At 41.5% G+C, this 18,804-nt stretch overlaps 1 protein-coding gene across 4 annotated transcripts in view; it reads left to right on the forward strand.

Moving 5' to 3' along the window:
• Positions 1-18,804, forward strand: part of NOS1AP (nitric oxide synthase 1 adaptor protein) — a 401,227-nt gene that overhangs the window by 316,282 nt on the left and 66,141 nt on the right. The window lies entirely within an intron of this gene.

Consider the following 18,804-nt stretch of genomic DNA (forward strand, 5'->3'; position numbering starts at 1 on the left):
GAGCTAACCTGTGCGGGCTCAAAGAGAAGGGAAAGCAAGTAGCATTTGTTAGCAGGCTTACTATATGCCAGGCACTCTTCTAAGTGCTTTACAAATATCTGGATTGATTCTCATAACAACCCTGTGGGATACATGCTATTATCATCCCCATTTTACAGTTGAGGAAACTGAGGCAGACAGGTTAATTAACTCACCCTGGGTCATTGTTGTTAGTCATTTTTTTTAGTCATGTTTCACTCTTCATGACCCCCTTTGGGGGTTTTATTGGCAAAGATACTGGAGAGGTTGGCTGTTTCCTTCTCCAGATCATTTTGAGACAAATAGGGTGAAATGCCTTGCTCAAGGTCACACAGCTAGTAAGTCTCTGAGGCCATACTTGAACTTAGAACTTCCTGATTCCAGGCCCTATCCATTGTGCCACCTAGCTGCTAGTTGTTAAATTTTCAGTGTATTTACACCTCAGGAATTCAGCAAATGCTACAAATTAAGGCTTGATTTATTCTTTTGTTAAGAAAATGATGGAGAAAAAACGTTAATTATGCAGATCAAACTTAAAAGGATGCCATGCATACATGATTTTTCGCCCCTTTGGAGATCTGCTTGCTTGTTAAATAATTACCAACACAACCCTGCATAAGTATGTTCAATGATGCTATAGACTGTTAAAAAGAATTCTGCATTGGGAACAGGTGCAAGAACAAGACTGAGATGAGTTTTAAGGACCTTTTCCTAAGGTGACATTTCAGCCTTGTTCTGTAATTCGAATCTAGGGCTTGCGGTCAGGCATGTGGCTTTCACAGCCATGCCTGGTAGAGCCTACCCAACTCAGTAACTGGAACACAAAATATTCAGGCTTGATTTAGGAGCCTCCTATGTGACATTAGGTGAGTCAGTTACCTTGTCTTCCTAAATAATTCCTTTGGACTGGAAATCTCCACATTCTACTAGGTGACAGCTTGCAAAGGTCCATGGAGCTATTCTTGCCTACCCTACCCATGAATCATCCAGTTTAAAAACATTAAAAATTAAATTAATTAATTTTAGATTAATTTTTAAAAGTGAATTAAATTTAAAAAATATTCAGGAAACAACTCTGTTGACTAGGTACCTGAACCAATCTAGTATTTAGGAGATCTGGGTTTTAATCCTGGCCTGAGTGACGAACCTTAAATGAATCACTTCATTTCTCTTAGCTTGGTTTCTTGTCTGTGAAACAAAGAGGCTAGCTTCGATCCTCCTCAGTTCTAATATCAAAAGAGTCTAACTATAAACTATTTTTTCTCCCTTGGTGATCACAACCCCCCTCCCCCAACTGTGATGGACTGAAGCATCCTGTGTTGTGTTACTGCTTTCATGGCTTTATCAGTTAATCCTGCTGGGTGGGGCTGGGAAGGCACACAGAACCAGTAGACTTTCTAACAGAGGCCAAACAATTTTGTAAACACCTGTCCTGCCTCACTAATATTGTACAGGACTTTAAAAAAAGGAGGGCAGGGTGTATCCCCTTTTTTTCAACTGATAATTAAGCCTTTGGAAATCTCCTGCCTCACCCTTTGATCTTGGAGGCCAGCCCAGAATATAGGGTTCATTTTACCTAGAGACCTGAGGCAACCTTCTGTTCCCCCCCGCCGCACATCGGTCGTCCATCACAAAGCACTGGGGCCAGTCAGTCCTGTCCCATGTGTGTTCCTCTTCCTTCACCTACACCTTAATGAGGTCCTGATTCTTCATGGAGTTGGCTTTCACAGCGCCACTTGGCCAACAGCCATGCATTAGAGTGAATTGTTTGTAGCCCTGACAGGGATCCTTTTCACACAGCCCTCGTGATGTTGGTGAGGGCTGGTGTCCACACTGGAAAAGAGAAATAAATTGTTAAACAATGGAAGGAAAATCAGGGAAGGGTGGGGAGCGAGCTTTCCGGATATTCATTTTTAAGGTGCTGTTGGTTAGGGGAGCTTACCCTTGGGAGAGATAAAAATACCAAATGAGGGAAGAAGGGACATGGGCCATGAAGATGAGGAAATGACCTAGAGGACGTACAGGCCCTAGGAGAAATGTGTCCCCCAGGGATGTCTCTGCAGAAAGAATGTGGTCTGCAGGTAGAACTCTGGATTGGATTTCTTGTCCAACTCTTACACAGATAATATTCAAGTAAGACACCATTATACAGTGCCTGTTAAGAGGCACATAATGGATTTGCTTATACTGTAAGTCTTACCCTAGTGGAAATCCCTTAAATGTGTTTAATTGTCTTATTCCCCAACCCCTGTGCAGTAGTATTGTAGCATGTAGAACAGCTGTAGCCATTCTAATGTTATTATATCTTGGATTGGAGCCCATTGTTTTTTGTTCACTTCTCAGTCATGTCTCATTCTTCATGACCCCATTTGGGATATTCTTGGCAACAATGCTGAATTGGTTTGCCATTTCCTTCTCCAGCTTGTTTTGCAGATGAGGAAACTGAGATAAACAGGGTTAAGTGACTTACTCAGGGTCACACAGCTAGTTAAGAGTCTGAAGGAAGATTTGAAGTCAGGTCTTCCTGACCCCAGGCTGGATACTCTATCCAGTGAGCCACTGGCTGCCCTATGGAAGCCACTGATCCTCTGAAGAACAGAAACTGCCCTGACATTTGTTATCTTGTTTTCTCATACCAAGCTTTTAAAGATAACCGAAGTTCCACTTAGTAGAAGTACTAAGGAGATGGGATTCACATGATAAAGAGAGACAACTCACATGATAAAATTGTTATGGGATGTAATCACATTGGGAAGGAACTAGCAGGACTTGGGGGAAGGGAAGAGTTGGGAGGAACTTGGAAAGAGTGAAATGAAAAGGACATTAGAAATGGTCTCTCTGTTTATAATGTTTCTTTTTCTTTTCTTATTGTGCATTTAAGTCTAAAATAAAAAAGGAACGATCTCACCCCCATCCCTGTTGTACAGTAAGAGAACAAGCCAAGAAAGTTTCAATGACTTGCCCAAGGTCACAACAAGCTGGGTGAGGATTTGAACACGGATCCTCCTACTTTTTAAAAACCCCAGGCCATTTCCATTTTACCCTGCTGGCTTCATGTTGTTTAAAATGCATTGATTCATGAGGGAGCATGTCCTACTGAACAGATCACACGCTAATGCTGACCCCCAGTGTGGCCTCGTCAGATGTGACCAGTGTTAGAAAGACACTGTAGATGGGATTCTTGTGTGAGCACCATAGAAGCCTGTGATGGTGTGAGCACCCGACAGGTTCTCCTGCTGAGTCTCTCCGACCTTGACGGCACAAAGCTGGGGGTACTTGCTGCCTCAGACTAAACCTTCTCTGTGAAGCTGTGTAGTCTGTGCTATGTGTGACCTCTGTCATTCAGACCTGAGTGGAAGGTGCCCTCCTGTCATTCTGCTCCTGGCCCATCGAGGATACAGCAGTCGTCTGCCCTGATTAAGAGGGGTTGTCGTTTCCTGCTTATCAGAGCATCAGTGCGTGAAGTGTTGGTGATTAATATCAGCCGTAATAATCTCTTCTATTATCTGCATGGGCAGCTCCTTGAAATAATTTGGCCTGCAATCAGGACTCAATTGGTTTGGGTGGGGAGAGCTCATTTCCTCTGGTGATGCTCTTCCTGCTAGATTGGGGGTGGGGGAGGTGGGAGCTGGAGCAGCTGGGTGATTGCTGAGCTGGCTTTAAGTTGGCAGTGGATTTTCAACGATAATGATTAGTCTACTAAGGGATCAATCATCTGCCTGGTAGGACCTAAAAGAGAGAAGCCAGGCCCAGATTTCAGAGAAGAGGCTTGTTTTTAAAACTTATAATGTGCATTTATTAGTGAGAAATCTATCAGAGAAACTGCTGAGATGAAAAAGGTCAACCAGGTTTTGTTTCAACAGACCATTTGGCTTTGGTTTTGAATGAGGAAACTTTTTAGCAATGCTGAACATTGGCAAGTTGCAAACACTGCCCCCTAGGCAGAGACTCCCCAGCAATATCAAGGTCCTTCCAGAGATCAGGGCATAGGTGGTAAACAAGGTCGCAGGGTAGCTGAGGGTCAAGGCAGATTCCTCCACCAAAGTCCTTTTCTCATGCCTCATCCTGGCACAGCCTTGGCCCTGAATTCCCAAAGGCCCTGTCAGTGAAGCATGAACTCTGGGAGAGCCTATTAACCATCAAGGTTATCAAGTTTCAATCATGTCCCTTGAAATGAACAGTAGGTCTATTTTCCAAGAATGAACCTAGCTAACTTTGGAGATTCTCATTACACAGGGTGATCATTCACACCAACTTTCAAGACCTCGCAGCCAGATAGTATAATGGGTAGAGTTCTGAACATGGAGTCAAAAAGACCTGAGTTCAAATCCTGCCTGAGACACTTTGTAGCTAGCTGTGTGTGATCCTGGGCAATGATTCAACCTTCCTTGGTCTTGGTTTCCCCATCTGTAAAAGGGGTTTGATAATAACATCCATATCATAGGGCTACTGGCAGGATCAAATGAGAAGATGTATGGCAAGTGTTTTGCAAACCTTAAAATGACATAAATGGTTGCTGTTGCTATTCTTAATAGCCTTAAATAGATTTAAATAAATTCTTAAATTTTACAAGGAGTTGTGACTTCCATTGATAGAGGACAGCCTGCTTGTTGCCAAAATTATAGATCCTCAAAGTGTTAGAACAAGTCACAATCAGGGAATAGCATAAGTCATTGGCATCCTCTGGATATGAGTCTTGTGAAGGGTAGGGATGTTTCTTATCCTAACTGCACCTCTCCTCAAATCCTGGCACAGTTCTCTGTTGATTCTCATTTTTCCTGATGTGGGAGAAAAGGAAAATTTCAAGAACCATTGGATGATGGGCAATTTATCCCCAGGACAGACAGAATTTAGAGTCAGAGGCATGAGTTTGAATCCCAGGTTTGCTACACAATACCCATATGACCTTGGGAAACTCAATTTCTGTGGGCCTCAGTTTCCCATCACTATAAGGAAGGGACTTCTGACCAAGATAGCTACCTGAATAGAGGCAATCAGATCATACTCCATCAAAAACTTAAAAACTGCTTCAGTTTAAATAGTAATCATAGCATACAATGAAAAGTTGCGGTCATAATTGGGCTTTGTGAGAAGAAAAGTGTTCAGAAATGTGGAGTAGGAGGAGCCAGCATCAATTAAACCTCACTCTTATTTGAACTACTCAACGTACATATATACAGAAACCCAAACAGTTTGCAGCAGAAATACATCACACTCAACAAGGAAATAAATTAAGGAGTTAAGAGGGAGGATAATACTTGGGAGGGAATAATCAAAAGCAAAACAAACTTCCTGATCCAGAAGGAGGAATTAGAGAGAAAAGAAGAGAACAGGAATGGCTGCATGAATTGTGGTATATGAATGGAATGAATTCTTGTTGCACCACAAGAAATGATGAAAGGGACATTTTTTTTTTCAGAGAATCTTGGGTAGTCTGAACTGAGGCAAAGTGGGGTGGGCAGAACCAGGAGAACAGTTTATTTAAGACCAAGAACATTGTAAAGAAAAACAGTTTTGAAAGATTTAAGAACTCTGATCAATGCAATGATCAGCCATGTCTCCAGAGGACCAAAGGTGAAACATAGTGCTCATCTCTTGCTGGATGGGTGAGGTGATGGACCCAAAGTATAGAAAGAGAAAGAGATTTTTGAATTTTTGAATGTATTCAACTTTATAGATTTCTTTTGTTCAACTCTACCTATTTCTTACAAGGATTTTTCTTCTTTTTTATTGAAGAGCTGCAGGAAGGGAGAAAAGGCTCAGTTAGCAATTGTTATCCCAAAAAAGGAAGTCAATGAAATGGTAGGGTTTTTTTTTTAATGTACCAAAAAGAACAGAAAGAAATTCAGAAGGAAGCAGGGCAATTCTAAAGATAATGCATGGAATGTATATCTTCTTTTTTTTTTTTTAAGCAAGCTGTATGAAGTGGAGATTCACAGTTTGACATACAATCCTCTTAATGTTCCACTATATATATGGAAATATCTTTTTATTGCTTTTAGGTTCATAATAAAAATTAACAAGTATTAATAAAATAAAATGAAAGAGTTGGATCAGAGAACCTTAAAGGATGCTTCCAGCTCTAAATCTATGATCCTATGAATCAGAGGACGTAGAAATCACCTTGATGGCCATCAGATTCATCTCATTTTGCAGATGAAGAAACCAAAGCCCATGGAGATAAAATGAATGACTTGTGATCACACAGTAGTTTAGCTGGTAACAGAGCCATGACTAAAACCCAGGCTTTCTCTTTGACAATGGGTTTGTTCAAAGAGGTGATTGATGAAATACATTTTGTTTTCTAAACATTAGCCAACTAAAAATGTTAGTGTTTCTCTGTTATGAAATTTATAGACTGTGCAAGCTTTGGAGGTATATGTTTGTGTATGCATATGTGTATGGGGTTGAGGTTATCTAAGTGACCTACCAGAGTGGGAGGGAGGAAAGGGGAGAGAGAGTGGGAGAGAGAGCGGGGGGGGGGGGAAGAGAAAGAGCGTGTGCGCACACACGCACCCAGCTTGCCAGTTTAGTTCTCAACTTGAGTTCAAGTTGATGCCTAATAATGGTATATTAATGGCTGCTCAATTAATATTAGTTGAATAATATAGCTTTCAGTCTGAAAATTGAGCAATGCCTCATGAGTTAACTTCATAGCTTGCAATTATTCTATAAGTTACTTTGGGAAAATGTTCATCCATTTCTATTTGTCTAATTCCTATGCTAATGAGAAAAAAGGACAGTTTAAAGACATCTAGCCTCTGACACCACCATATTTATAACTTGTTGCAATGACAGATAAAGGGATTTCAGAACCTAAAAAAGGTTGGTCCCTAGAATCTGCTTTTCCTTTCTAGTCCTGAGGAATTCAGGAAGACTCAAAGAGGTAAAATTCAAGAAGTTTTTGCTAAGTATATATGTGATGTTCACGGTGCTATGACAGGCACTGAGCATACGGAGATAAAGTCCCTGCCCTCAAGGAGCTTATATTCTACTGGAGGCTAGGGGATAAATAAGTAAATGCACATAAATATATCTGTTATGCAAGAAAATAGAAGATAATCTAAAGAAGGAACAATGGAGAGAGAATACTAACAAAGAGGGAGAGCAGGAAAGGTTTTCAAGAGGAGGGAGTACCTGAGTCCAGGCTTGAAGAAAGCCTACTTAAATGGAATTACTCTGGGTATGTATAGTAGTAGTAATAGTAGTAGTGGTGGTGGTGGTGGTGGTGGTAGTCATTGTCATATAAAATAGATGTGAAAAGGATAGACAGAAATCAGACTGGGAAGAGGTTTAAATGCTGGGCTGAGGAGTTAGTTTGATCCTTGATATGATGAGAGCCACTATGGATTCTTGAATATGGAGAACGGCATGATGGGACATGTGCTTTAAAAGATTGTTGTGGCAACAGTGTATAGACTGAATTGGAGAGGGAACTGAAACAGGAGAACTAATATAATAGTGATTGCCATCATCCAAGTGGAATGTGATGTGGGCTTCAGCCATGTAAGTAGAGAGAAGAGGGAAGGTGCAAAAGGTATTATAAAGGAAGACTCCCCAAGCCTGGGTAATTAGTTGGATTGGGGAGAGGGATGAAGAAAAGTAAAGAACCTAATTTCATTTCAAGAAGCATTTATTAAGCACCTATTCTATACCCAATACTGTCCTAAGCACTGGGGACACACCAAAAAAAGAAAAAAGCAGTCCCCCTCCTCCTCTGCAGAAGCATTTTTGTGAGTTAGACAGAATAGGCTATATAATTATCCCCACTTTGCATATTTGGAAACTGAAAAGACCAGATCATATGGTATAAAGTTCTGTATGGGTTACAAAATATTTCTGGGGCTCAAGGCAGCCATTTGGAATAAGACCAAAAAGTCAAAAAAGGAAGAAAGGAAGAGGAGGAAGGGAAGGAGGGAGGGAGGAAGGAAGAAAGGATGAGAGAGAAAAAGAAAGAAAAGAAGGAAGAAAGAAAGAGAGAAGCAAGTAAGATGGTTTATTGGAGTACAGATATCCACATTCTCATTTCAACAAACATTTATTTCTTTCCTCCTCGAATTCAGCACTCCACACTCATTTAATGCAGTTTCCAAGGCAGCAAGAACTCCCAAAGACTGCAATATTATTTTCCATTGTTTTATTTGCAGTTTGTCAAAATTTGATACCTCCTGTGCTGCCTGCAATCTGACTGGAATTCCATGATCACCTCTTTTCTCTCACCAGCAAGTCCTAGGGTTTCACTCATTGGTATCTCTTCCTCCCACCACTATCTTTCTATTCTCCCTTTGACCTGAAACTCTTCCCATGTAGCTTTGTTTGTGGTGAGAACTAAGGATGATTCCCTTTCCTCTGACCCTGTTCCCTGAAATCAGCATATAACCTTCCTATAGGATTTTTAAGAATTTTTTTACACTACCAACCACTAGAGGGGAACATACTTGAGTTTAAAATAATTAAGGAAATAGTTACAGAAGCCTTAGCAATTCCTGCATTTGCCATGACCAAAATATGTGTGTGTACATATACATGTATGTATACATCCATATACACACATAATCTGCCTTCAGACTCCATCATGTTTCAATCTGGAGATGGCTAGCAAGTTTCATCATGAGTTCTCTGGAATTGTGGTTAGTCTTTGTGTTGCTTAGAGTTACTAAGTCTTTCAAAGTTATCTTTACAATATTGTTATTATAGACATTATTCTCATGGTTCTGCTCACTTCTCATCAGTTCATACAGGTCTTCCGAAGGTTTTTCTTAAACCATCCCCTTTATCATTTCTTATAGCACAATATTATTTCATCACATTTGTATACCTTACCTTGTTCAGCCATTCTCCAGTTGATGGGAATGCTCTCAATTTCTAGCTCTTTGTCATCACAAAAAGAACTACTATAAATATATTTTGTACATATGAGTCATTTTCCTCTTTGGTCATGGAGTTGGAGGGTTAGGCTAGGTCAAAGGCTATTTACAGTTTAATCGATTTGGGGGGCATAGTTTCAAATTATAGAATGACTGGACCAGTTCACAACTCTACCAACATTGCATTGATGTACGTACCTTCCCCCAGTGCCTCTTTGTTGTTGTTCAATTATCTGAGTTGTGTCTGACTAAATGCCTACTAGATATCTCAAACTGTATGTCTTGTGGTAGTGTTGTTCAGTTATTTCAGTCGTTTCTGACTCTTCATGACTCCCTTTGGGGTTTTCTTGTCTAAAATACTGGAGCAATTTGCCATTTCCTTCTCTAGCTCATTTTTCAGATAAGGACACTGAGGCAAACAGGGTTAAGTGACTTGCCCAGGGTCACACAGCTAGACCATGTCTGAGGCTGGATTTTAACTCAGATGAGTCTTCCTGTCTCCAAGCCTGGCAGTCTGTCTACTGTGCCATCTAGCTGCCCACAGCCCCTAAAACATTTGTCATTTTCCATTTTTGTCAAATTTGCCCTGTTGGGTGTGAGGCTGTACCTCAGAGTTGTTTTAATTTCCTTTTCTCAAGGTATTAGTGATTTAGTACATTTTTATATGGCTATGGATAGCTTGGCTTTTTTCTTCTGAAAACTGACTATTCATATCCCCCTAGACTATTTATCATTTGAGTTGCTGCAGCCTCTCTGTCCCGTTTCATTTTCCTGCAGCAAACTCACTATCTATAATGCCCAAAAACTTATTCACCACATGCCTACTATGCAATATGGGGAAAGTACTGCAACACCTGATTCTGCCTTTTATATTGTCTGGCCTCTACACTAGGCTGCCTTTAGATCCACATCCAGGCCCAGTTCTTTCTAAAAACCTCTGATCTGTAGTGCTGAAGCATATTACATCACTGTCCTTCAGCTTGGGTTTTCCATGTCTGCTTCCTGAGTCTGTTCAAATGCCTTGGTAGATTCCCCTTCAGGCCCCTTGAGCAAAATAGTTTAGACAATGATGGTGATGCTGACAATGATAGCCAGCATTTCACAGTGCTTTAAGGTTCACAGAGCAGTTTACAGATAGTATCCCATTTTATACAACAAGCCTGTGAGGTGTTAGTATTATCCTCATTTTTTTTTCAGATCAGGAAACTGAGACAGACAAGAGTTAAGGTACTTGCCCAGGGTCATACTGCTAGGAAGTATCTGAAGACAAATTTGAACTCAGACCTACCTGACTCCAGTCCAGTGCCCTCTGTCCATCATGGCAGCTAATATTTATATAGCCCTTCAAGGTTTTCAAAGTACTGTGTTTGTGTGTATGTGTGTGTCTAGATATCTATCTAGGTGAACACATATATGTCATTCGATCCTAACAACAACCCAGTGAGGAAAATTCTATTTTCCTTACTTTATAGATGAGAAAATTGAGGTCATCAAGACTAAGTAATTTGGGCAGCTAGGTGGCACAGTGAATAGAGCACCATCCCTGGAGTCAGGAAGACCTGAGTTCAAATCCAACTTCAGACACTTAACACAAAACTAGTCATATGACCTTGAGCAAGTGTAATGTAATGCCAAAAGAAGGCAACTTCCCAGGTTCAAAATACCAGCATAGGTGCTCTCTATTTTATTTAGTGACAAACCAAGAACAGAGAAGATCAAAACATGACATCATTCAAAATACAGTATTTACTAAGTATGATTAAATAATCTCCAAGTACTACCCCACCCCAGGACCTTCCAATCATTCAATCAATCACAAAGTCTCTGTTCTAAATACTTCTCCACCCCTAGGCTATACCTTAATTAAGTCCACCACAAAGCCCCTCTTCTCAAATGTAGATTAGTTTCCAAACATAAGGTCAAAAGTTCCCCACCCCTGGATCACAATTGAATCTACCCCAGAGTTACATCAAGTTTAAACACAGCACTTAATACCCAAATGGAGGTCTTTTCTTCATCTTGACACGAGGCAAGTTCTCAGCAATCTTAGTTCCTGGGGAGACAAGGCTTAGCAAAGCCCCAAGATACATTGCCAGTCCCTTCATGAATTTATCCTCTGTCTGTAGAACAGTCCTAGAACCCCTGAACACATTAGCAAAGCCCTCTCCCAGGATTTCTGTAAACATACAACAAGAAAATCCTTCTTCAGGGCTTCTGAACCAACAGAAAGGCTCCCAGACCCCTGCAACAACAGCACTGTCCCTCACCAGTGGACAGTATTCACTCTGTCTGCAGGACAGTCTCCAGACCCCTGCAACAACAGTACTGTCCCTCACCAGTGGACAGTATTCACTCTCTGTCTGCAGGACAGTCGCAGGCCTTCTTAGCGAACAGCCAGGTTCCAGGACTTCTTCAACAAAAGGACAGTCTTTCACCAGTGGACAAATCTGGCAAAATAACATCAAAACAGACAGACAAAGTACCAGCAAAACAGCCATGTCTCCTCAGTCCTTGGCAGCTCAGGGGGCAGGTCTCAAAAGTCCAGGGCAATTCAAAGCGGCCACCAGCAATTCTCTTAGTCTCTCTCTCTCCACGAGGTGCTGCTTCCAAAAAAATCTTCCGCCTCTCTCCTGTCTCTCCAAATCTACATCACCAGCTCCTCCCACTTCAGGACTTTCTTTTCACATCAACAAGCCCATCCCACAGGTGGGATTAACAAACTCTGGGTTTTAATACAATCAATTTGAAAACCAAGCCAATACAGGGGAATCTTTAATTGCCATTACTATCACAGCAAGTCACTTAACCCCAATTGCCCTACCTTCCCCCCTCCAAAAAGTAAAAAATAAAAAGGACTATATTATTTTCCCAGTATTGCATAGTTATATACTTATGTATGAGGTGTGCTCTGAGCCCAGAACAAGACAGTTAGATAGAGTGATAGACTTGGAGTCAGAAAAACCTGAGTTTGAATTTGGCCTCAAACACTTACTAGCTGTGTGAAGCTGGGCAGGTCACTTAATATTTCTCAATCTCAGTTTCTTTGCCTGTAAAATGGGGGTGATTGAAATCTGCGGGGGTGGAATCACGATGGCAGAGTAGAAACAGGACCTCTGAGGCTTTGGCTCTCACCACCTCCAATAAATATAAAAGGGGACTCTGAACAAACGTTGGAGCTGCAGAACCCACAAAATGACACAGAGAAGCTAACCTCCTGCTGAGGATAGCCCGGCAGGCATAGGCCAGTGCAGCACTCTGGGAGCCAAGCCCAGCTCCACCCCAAGGTTTTAGCCCCAGGGCAGGCCTGACCAACCACCAGCTGGAGGGACTCTGGATCACCAGCAGCTGTGGTGGTCCAAAATTATCAACACATAGATGCTAAGGACAAAGTGAGAGATCAGTGCAGTGTGGACTTTGGGAACCAGTAGTTGGGAGTGTATGGGCTTTTGCCACTGGGGCAAGAAGCCACTGAGGTCTGCAGTTCAGGCACTGCCATGTGGCAGCTTCAGCTCCTGGCCTCCAGAGTGTAGGGGGACCAAGCAACCAGTCTGAGGGGTATTGCTCTTGCTTTAACCTGCTTGGATCTGGATTGTGGTCTAGGGTAGAGGTCCTGAGGTGTGTGACCAGCTTGCCAGAACATGAAGAGACCTCAGAGAGGGCACCCAACTAATACCTCTGACAGCTGAGAAAACCCCAGCATTTGGGACGAAAGCTCCCCTGTCTGGTGGCAGAGTCCTACTGTGGCAAAAAGCCCAAAAGTCAAGTAATTGAGTGGCAACATGACCAGACAAAGGAAGCAAAACAAACAGAAGAATCCAATATTAGACTCCTATTTTGGGGACAAAAAGGATCAAAGCATGGAACAGGAGGAAGACAGTGAAGTCAGACCTCCTGCACCAAAAGCTTCAAAGGAAAATATGAGCTGGTTACAGGCCATAGAGGACCTTAAGAAGCAGATAAGAGAAGTGGAGGAAAAATTTGGAAGAGAAATGAGAACGATGCAAGAAAATTACTAAATGAGAGTCAACAGCCTGACTGAAGAAAATAACACCTTAAAAAATAGACTAACTAAAATGGCAAATGAGGCTCAAAAAGGCAATGAGGAAAAGAATGCCTTAAAAAGTCGAATTTGCCAGATGGAAAAAGAATATCAAAAGCTCACTGAGGAGAATCATTCCTTCAAAATTAGATTGGAGCAAATGTAACCTAATAACTTTATGAGAAATCAAGATGCTGTTAAACAGATCCAAACAAATGAAAGAATAGAAGGCAATGTGAAATATCTCATTGGAAAAACCACTGACCTGGAAAATAGATCCAGGAGATTTAGTTTAAAAAATATTGGACTACATAAAAGCCATGATAAAAGAAAGAACCTAGAAATCATCCTCCAAGAAATTCTCAAGGAAAACTGCACTGATGTTTTAGAACCAGAAGGCAAAATAGAGATTGAAAGAATCCACCGATCACCTCCTGAAAAAGATCCCAAAAAGAAAACTCCTAGGAATATTATAGCCAGGTTCCTAAATTCCCAGATCAAGGAGAAAATATTATAAGCAGCCAAGAAGAAACAATTTGAATATTGTGGAAACACAATCAGGATAACTTAGGATCTGACAGCTTCTACACTGAGGGATCGAAGGGCTTGGAATATGACATTCCAAAGGGCAAAGGAGCTGGGATTAAAACCAAGAATCACCTACCCAGCAAAACTGAGTGTCATGTTTCAGGGGAAAATATGGTCATTCAGTGGAATAGAGGACTTTCAAGCATTCTTGCTGAAAAACCCAGAGTTGAATATAAAATTTGACATTCAGATGCAAGAAGCAAGAGAAGCATGAAAAGGTAAACAGGGAAAAGAAATCATAAGGAACTTATCAAAGTTGAATCATTAACATTCCTACATGGAAAAATGATAATTATAACTGATGAAACTTTTTTCAGTATGAAAATAGTTGAAGGGAATATGTATATATATACATATATACACACACACACATACATATATGTCTATATCGGAGGGTATAGGGGTGTATGAATACATATGTGAATGTGTGTATATATGTTTATAGGTATACATAGATAGAGGGCACAGGACCAATTTAATACGAAGGGATGATACTTAAAAGGTGAAATTAAGAGGTGAGAGAGGAATATAATGAGAGGAGATAGGGAGAGATGGAATGGAGTAAACTATCTCATATAGAAGAGGCAAGGGAAAATGGTTACAATGAAGAAGAATAGGAAGGCAAAAGGGAATGGGTCAACCTTATTCTCATTGAGTTTGGCTCAGGGAGGGAATGAAATACACACTAAATAGGGTATCTCACCCTACAGGAGAGTAGGGGGGAAGGGGATAAGAGGGGTGATGATGGAAGGGAGGGCAGGTTGGGGGGAGGGAAGTTGGAAGCACCCACTTTTGAAAAGGGATGGGATCAAAGTAGAGAATAGAACAAATGGGAGGTGGGATAGGAAGGAGGGAAATATAGTCAGTCTTTTACAATATATCTATTATGTTAATATTTTGCATTAGCTACACATGTACAACCTATACTGAACTGCTTATCTTCCCAGTAAGGGTGGGTGACAAGGGAGGAAGAGAATGAATCTGGAATTCAAAGTTTTAAAATCAAGTGTTTAAAAAATATATATATATATATTATTGTTAATACTATTTTACATATAATTGGGAAATAAGATATACAGGCCCTGGGGCATAGAGATCCACCATGCCCCACTGGAAAAGTTGAAGGGGGTATGGGAGAAGATATTGGAGAGAGCAAATTGGAGGAGGGGATATCCTGTGGGACTGCTATTTTGGGAAGGTGGGTAGGGAAAAACGGGGAGAAAATTTGTAACTCAAAATCTGGCAGAAATGAATGATGTAAATCAGAAGTTAATAAAGCATTTGAAAAATGAAAAAAACAATTTAAAAAAGAAAGTTAAAAAATGGGGGTGATTATAGTACCTACATCCCGAGGTTGTTCTGGGGATGAGAGAGCCTATGTTTAGAGCTCTGCAAACCTTAAAGCGCTATATAAATGCTTGCTATTTTTATTGTTGTTCTCATTGAATGATAACCCTTCTCCATGCCCCTTCTGCCTCCTATAATGACAGTGGCTCCCAGGTAGCTGGTAGAGCTTGAGGACATTCCACACCTTTTTCTGTTCTCCCTGTTCCCCTGTGGTCTCTGATGATTGATTGCACTAGCCTGAAGGCAAGGCCTAGAGCTTAGTGAAAGAAAAAAAGTGGAGAATCCCAGGGATACAACCCCTGTGAGTCATGAAATAGATATGTACAATTTGGCCTCCCACAAAAAATGGCTAATAGATGCATCTTTGCCTTTAGTGATGCACAGGGAAGACCAAAGGGGTCTGTGCCTACATGAACCAGTAAATGGTTTGAAGAAACAGGTCTGTGTGACATCAGCTAAGGGGCTCAAAGTTCTAACCCTTCTTCCTTTCTAACACCCCCATTTTAACTAAATTGCTTCTAATTGGCATTCCCAAGAGCTTTGGGTCTCTACCCACAACTGAGTGTCACTGACCACTCAGCTCCTAGCTCTAAAAATATCAAAGTCACCACTGTCTGCCTGGGCCTAACAGCCTCAAGCCCACAAATACCTTGTTCTTCTTGTAGAAAATGGTCTTTAGATGGGAAACTTGATCCAGGTTGCCAAGCTCTGCAAAGCAAAATGAAATCAAGAGACAGAAAGAGACAGAGACAGAGAAAGACAGAGAGAGGGAAAAGAAAGGGAGAGAGACATACACAGAGGAGGGGCAGGGAGGTGCAGAGGCAGAGTGAGATAGAAAAACAGAGAGATGGACGGAAGGAGGGAGAAGGAGACAAGAGAAACAGAAAGATGGACAGAAGGAGGGAGAGAGACAGGTAGAGACAGATGTGGAAGGAGGAGAAAGAGACAGAGGTAGAGATACACGAAGAGATAAAGAGGGGAGGGAGGGATAGAGAAGAGGAATGAGAAAGAGACTACAGCATTAGGACCACCTGGGGTGGAGAGGCTACCTTCCAGCATCACCTGATTTGACTCTCTTTGTCACCCCACTTACTCATCTCCATTTGCTCTTGGCTCTTTTCAAAGCTTTAAAGTTCTAGCTTTCAAAGGTGTCTGTGAATATGGAAAAATGAGACCCTGATCCACTATGACCCAGAGGACTTAAAACGGGTATTAATAGAAACTTTGTAAAGTCAACTTTTCCTGAAAACCTGGCCTATTAAATACGAAACAACAGACACAAGCTCTTGATCTGAATGGTTTTGCTTTAAACATTCAAGCTCAAAAGTGAGGCCAAAGGCAGCCACCAGGAGCCAGAGTCTCCATCCAGACATTGGACAGCCCAGCGAGCGTGAGCAGCAGAGTTTCCAAAGCCCGTGTTCGATCCTGGGGCCACATCCATGTCAGGATGAGGAGAAAAATGGCCAAGAATAGTGTGGGATAGGAAGCAGGTAGCCATTCTGTTATGCAAAAAGCTAAGGGCATCCATTCAGCATTCACATGCAGGAAGACATGTATGAAACACGTTCCTGTATTCTTTTAATTCAGATAGAAGTTTAGTATGGTTTAAAGAATCCATAGCATAAATGCCTTTGCATTAAGGAGGAGAAGCCGGAGCATAGGATCAGTTGAACCCACTTTGTACTGAATGTTCACACTTGGGCAATCTGAACTAATGCTGGGGGAAAAAATGTAGCTAATGCAAACATGTTACCACTACATAAAAAATGTCCTGTATCAAAGCTTAGCATCTTTCCTCTGTCACCACCAAAGGGCACCATGGGAGCTTCTCTCCACAAAACTGATCTCCAGAAGGTTACAGATTTAGCAATTAAAGTGTCTTCTATGTGTCAAACACTGTGCCTAGGCACTGGGGACACAAAGACAAAACAGACAGTCCCTGCCCTCAAGAGACTTACATTTTCCTGAGCTAACACAAAGAAAGAGTGAGTTTTGGGTGGGTGGGAGAAGACTAAAAACTGGGGCAATCAGTTTTTTTTTCTTCAGGAAAGCTCTCTTTAAGGAAGAAAAATATAAATATATTTTGAAAAACATGTTGTTTTTTTTTTTTTTTCTGTGCCATAAGTGGTCTTTCCTCTGAGTTCCATGTAGACTATTTTCCCTTGCCAGGGCAGGGAGTTTCAGTGACCTGCTTTTGTATTTAAAATTTATTTAAAATGAGGTGGTGGGGATGGTAATCAATGCTAAGAGGAAATGTAAAAAGTCAGGGTGGGGTAGTGGGAATTGGAGTTGGAGGAGCTGAGTCTGAAGGCCAGCTCTGCTGCTTACTACCCAAGTGACCTTGGGCAGGTCATTTAACTTCTCTCAGACTTGGTTTCTTGAACTGTAAAATGGTAAGGTTTGGACTCTGTCACTTCTAATGTCTCCTGTCTTTTTGGTTCTAAGTCATGTGATCCGATCCTATGAGGCCAAGGAAACAGGATATTTCCTGGCCCTTTCCACTCCACCTTCATATCAGCTGTAAGAAAAGTGAGTACATGGGAGAGCCCCTAGGTACCACCTGTTCAGAGGCATCAGGTGGAGGTGAGAGTCAGGTACCAAACCTAATAATTAGGGCCCTGAACTTCTAATTGAGAAGTGGAGAACATCTGTGGTCATTAAGAATTTAAGGCTGCTAGGTAACTGGGCCTGGAGTCAGGAAGGCTTGTCTTTGTGAGTTCAAATCTGACCTCAGACACATACAAACTGTGTGACCCTGGGCAAGTCACTTCACCCTGTTTGCCTCAGTTTCCAAATGAGTTGAAGAAGGAAATAGAAAATCACTCCAATATCTCTGCCAAAAAAACTCCAAATTGAACTGAATTCTTGGAGCAGCTAGATGAATGGTCTCTTGTTGGGACTTTGCTCCTGTTTGACTTTGGGTAGCAAAGCCATTCATAAGCTTTGAAGTAGAGTCTCATTCTTAAGATTCCTTTCTTTGGCTTTATGTACATAAATGTACATGATTGATGAGTGATGAAGTAACATGTCCAGAGTCCCCAGAGCACAGCCTTCTGTTCGTGTCTGAGAAGTCCTTGCCAAAGCTGGGTCCCAGCACTATGGTCTTCTCCATTCATTGAGTGATACATTTGTTAAAATCCGTTTTAAAAGTTCTGAGGGAGGAGAGAGAGCTTTGAGTTTCATCTCTACCACTTAATTACTATGTGGCCTAGGTAAATTTACTTATTAACCTCCCGGAACCTCAGCTTCCTCATCTGTGAAATAGGGACAAAAGTAGTCACACCTTACAGGGCTGTTGTAGGGAGTAAATGAGAAAAAGTACGTGAAAAAGTGAGCAAAGTGACAGAGTGGATAGAGCACCGGGCCGGCGGTCAGGAAGGCCTGAGTTCAAATGTGACCTCAAACATTTACTAGTTGTGTAACCCTGGGCAAGTCACCTAACCCTGTTTGCCTCAGTTTCCTCATCTGTAAAATGAGTTGAAGAAGGAAATATCAAACCACTCCAGTATCTTTGCCAAGAAAATCCCAAATGGGGTCAGACATGACAGAAATGACTAAACAGCAACAACAATATGAAAAGTGTATTTTAAACCTCAGGTAAGCACTTCTAATTATCATTCCGGTGCAGAACAGATACCCAGGTGATCAACAGATGGATCAACATTTATTTGTATGCAGTGTCTTTCATTTTCATTGGATGGTTGAACTTCTTGGCTCTGTGATGTTGTCTTTGTAATGTCTGGACCACAGAAATGTAATTGGAAGCTTCCTTCCTTCTTTCCTCCTTCCCTCCCTCCCTCTCTTCCTTCCTTCCTTCCTCCCTCTCTTCCTTCCTTCCTTTCTTTCATCTTCTCTTTCTCCCTTCCTTTCCCTTCTATCCCTTCCCTTCCTTCCTTCTTTCCTTCCTTCCTTCCTTCCTTCCTTCCTTCCTTCCTTCCTTCCTTC

The sequence above is a fragment of the Petaurus breviceps genome, unplaced genomic scaffold (assembly GCF_028583685.1).
Source record: "Petaurus breviceps papuanus isolate PSGF00001 unplaced genomic scaffold, PetGlider_PUasm1.0 220, whole genome shotgun sequence".
Lineage (NCBI taxonomy): Eukaryota > Metazoa > Chordata > Mammalia > Diprotodontia > Petauridae > Petaurus > Petaurus breviceps.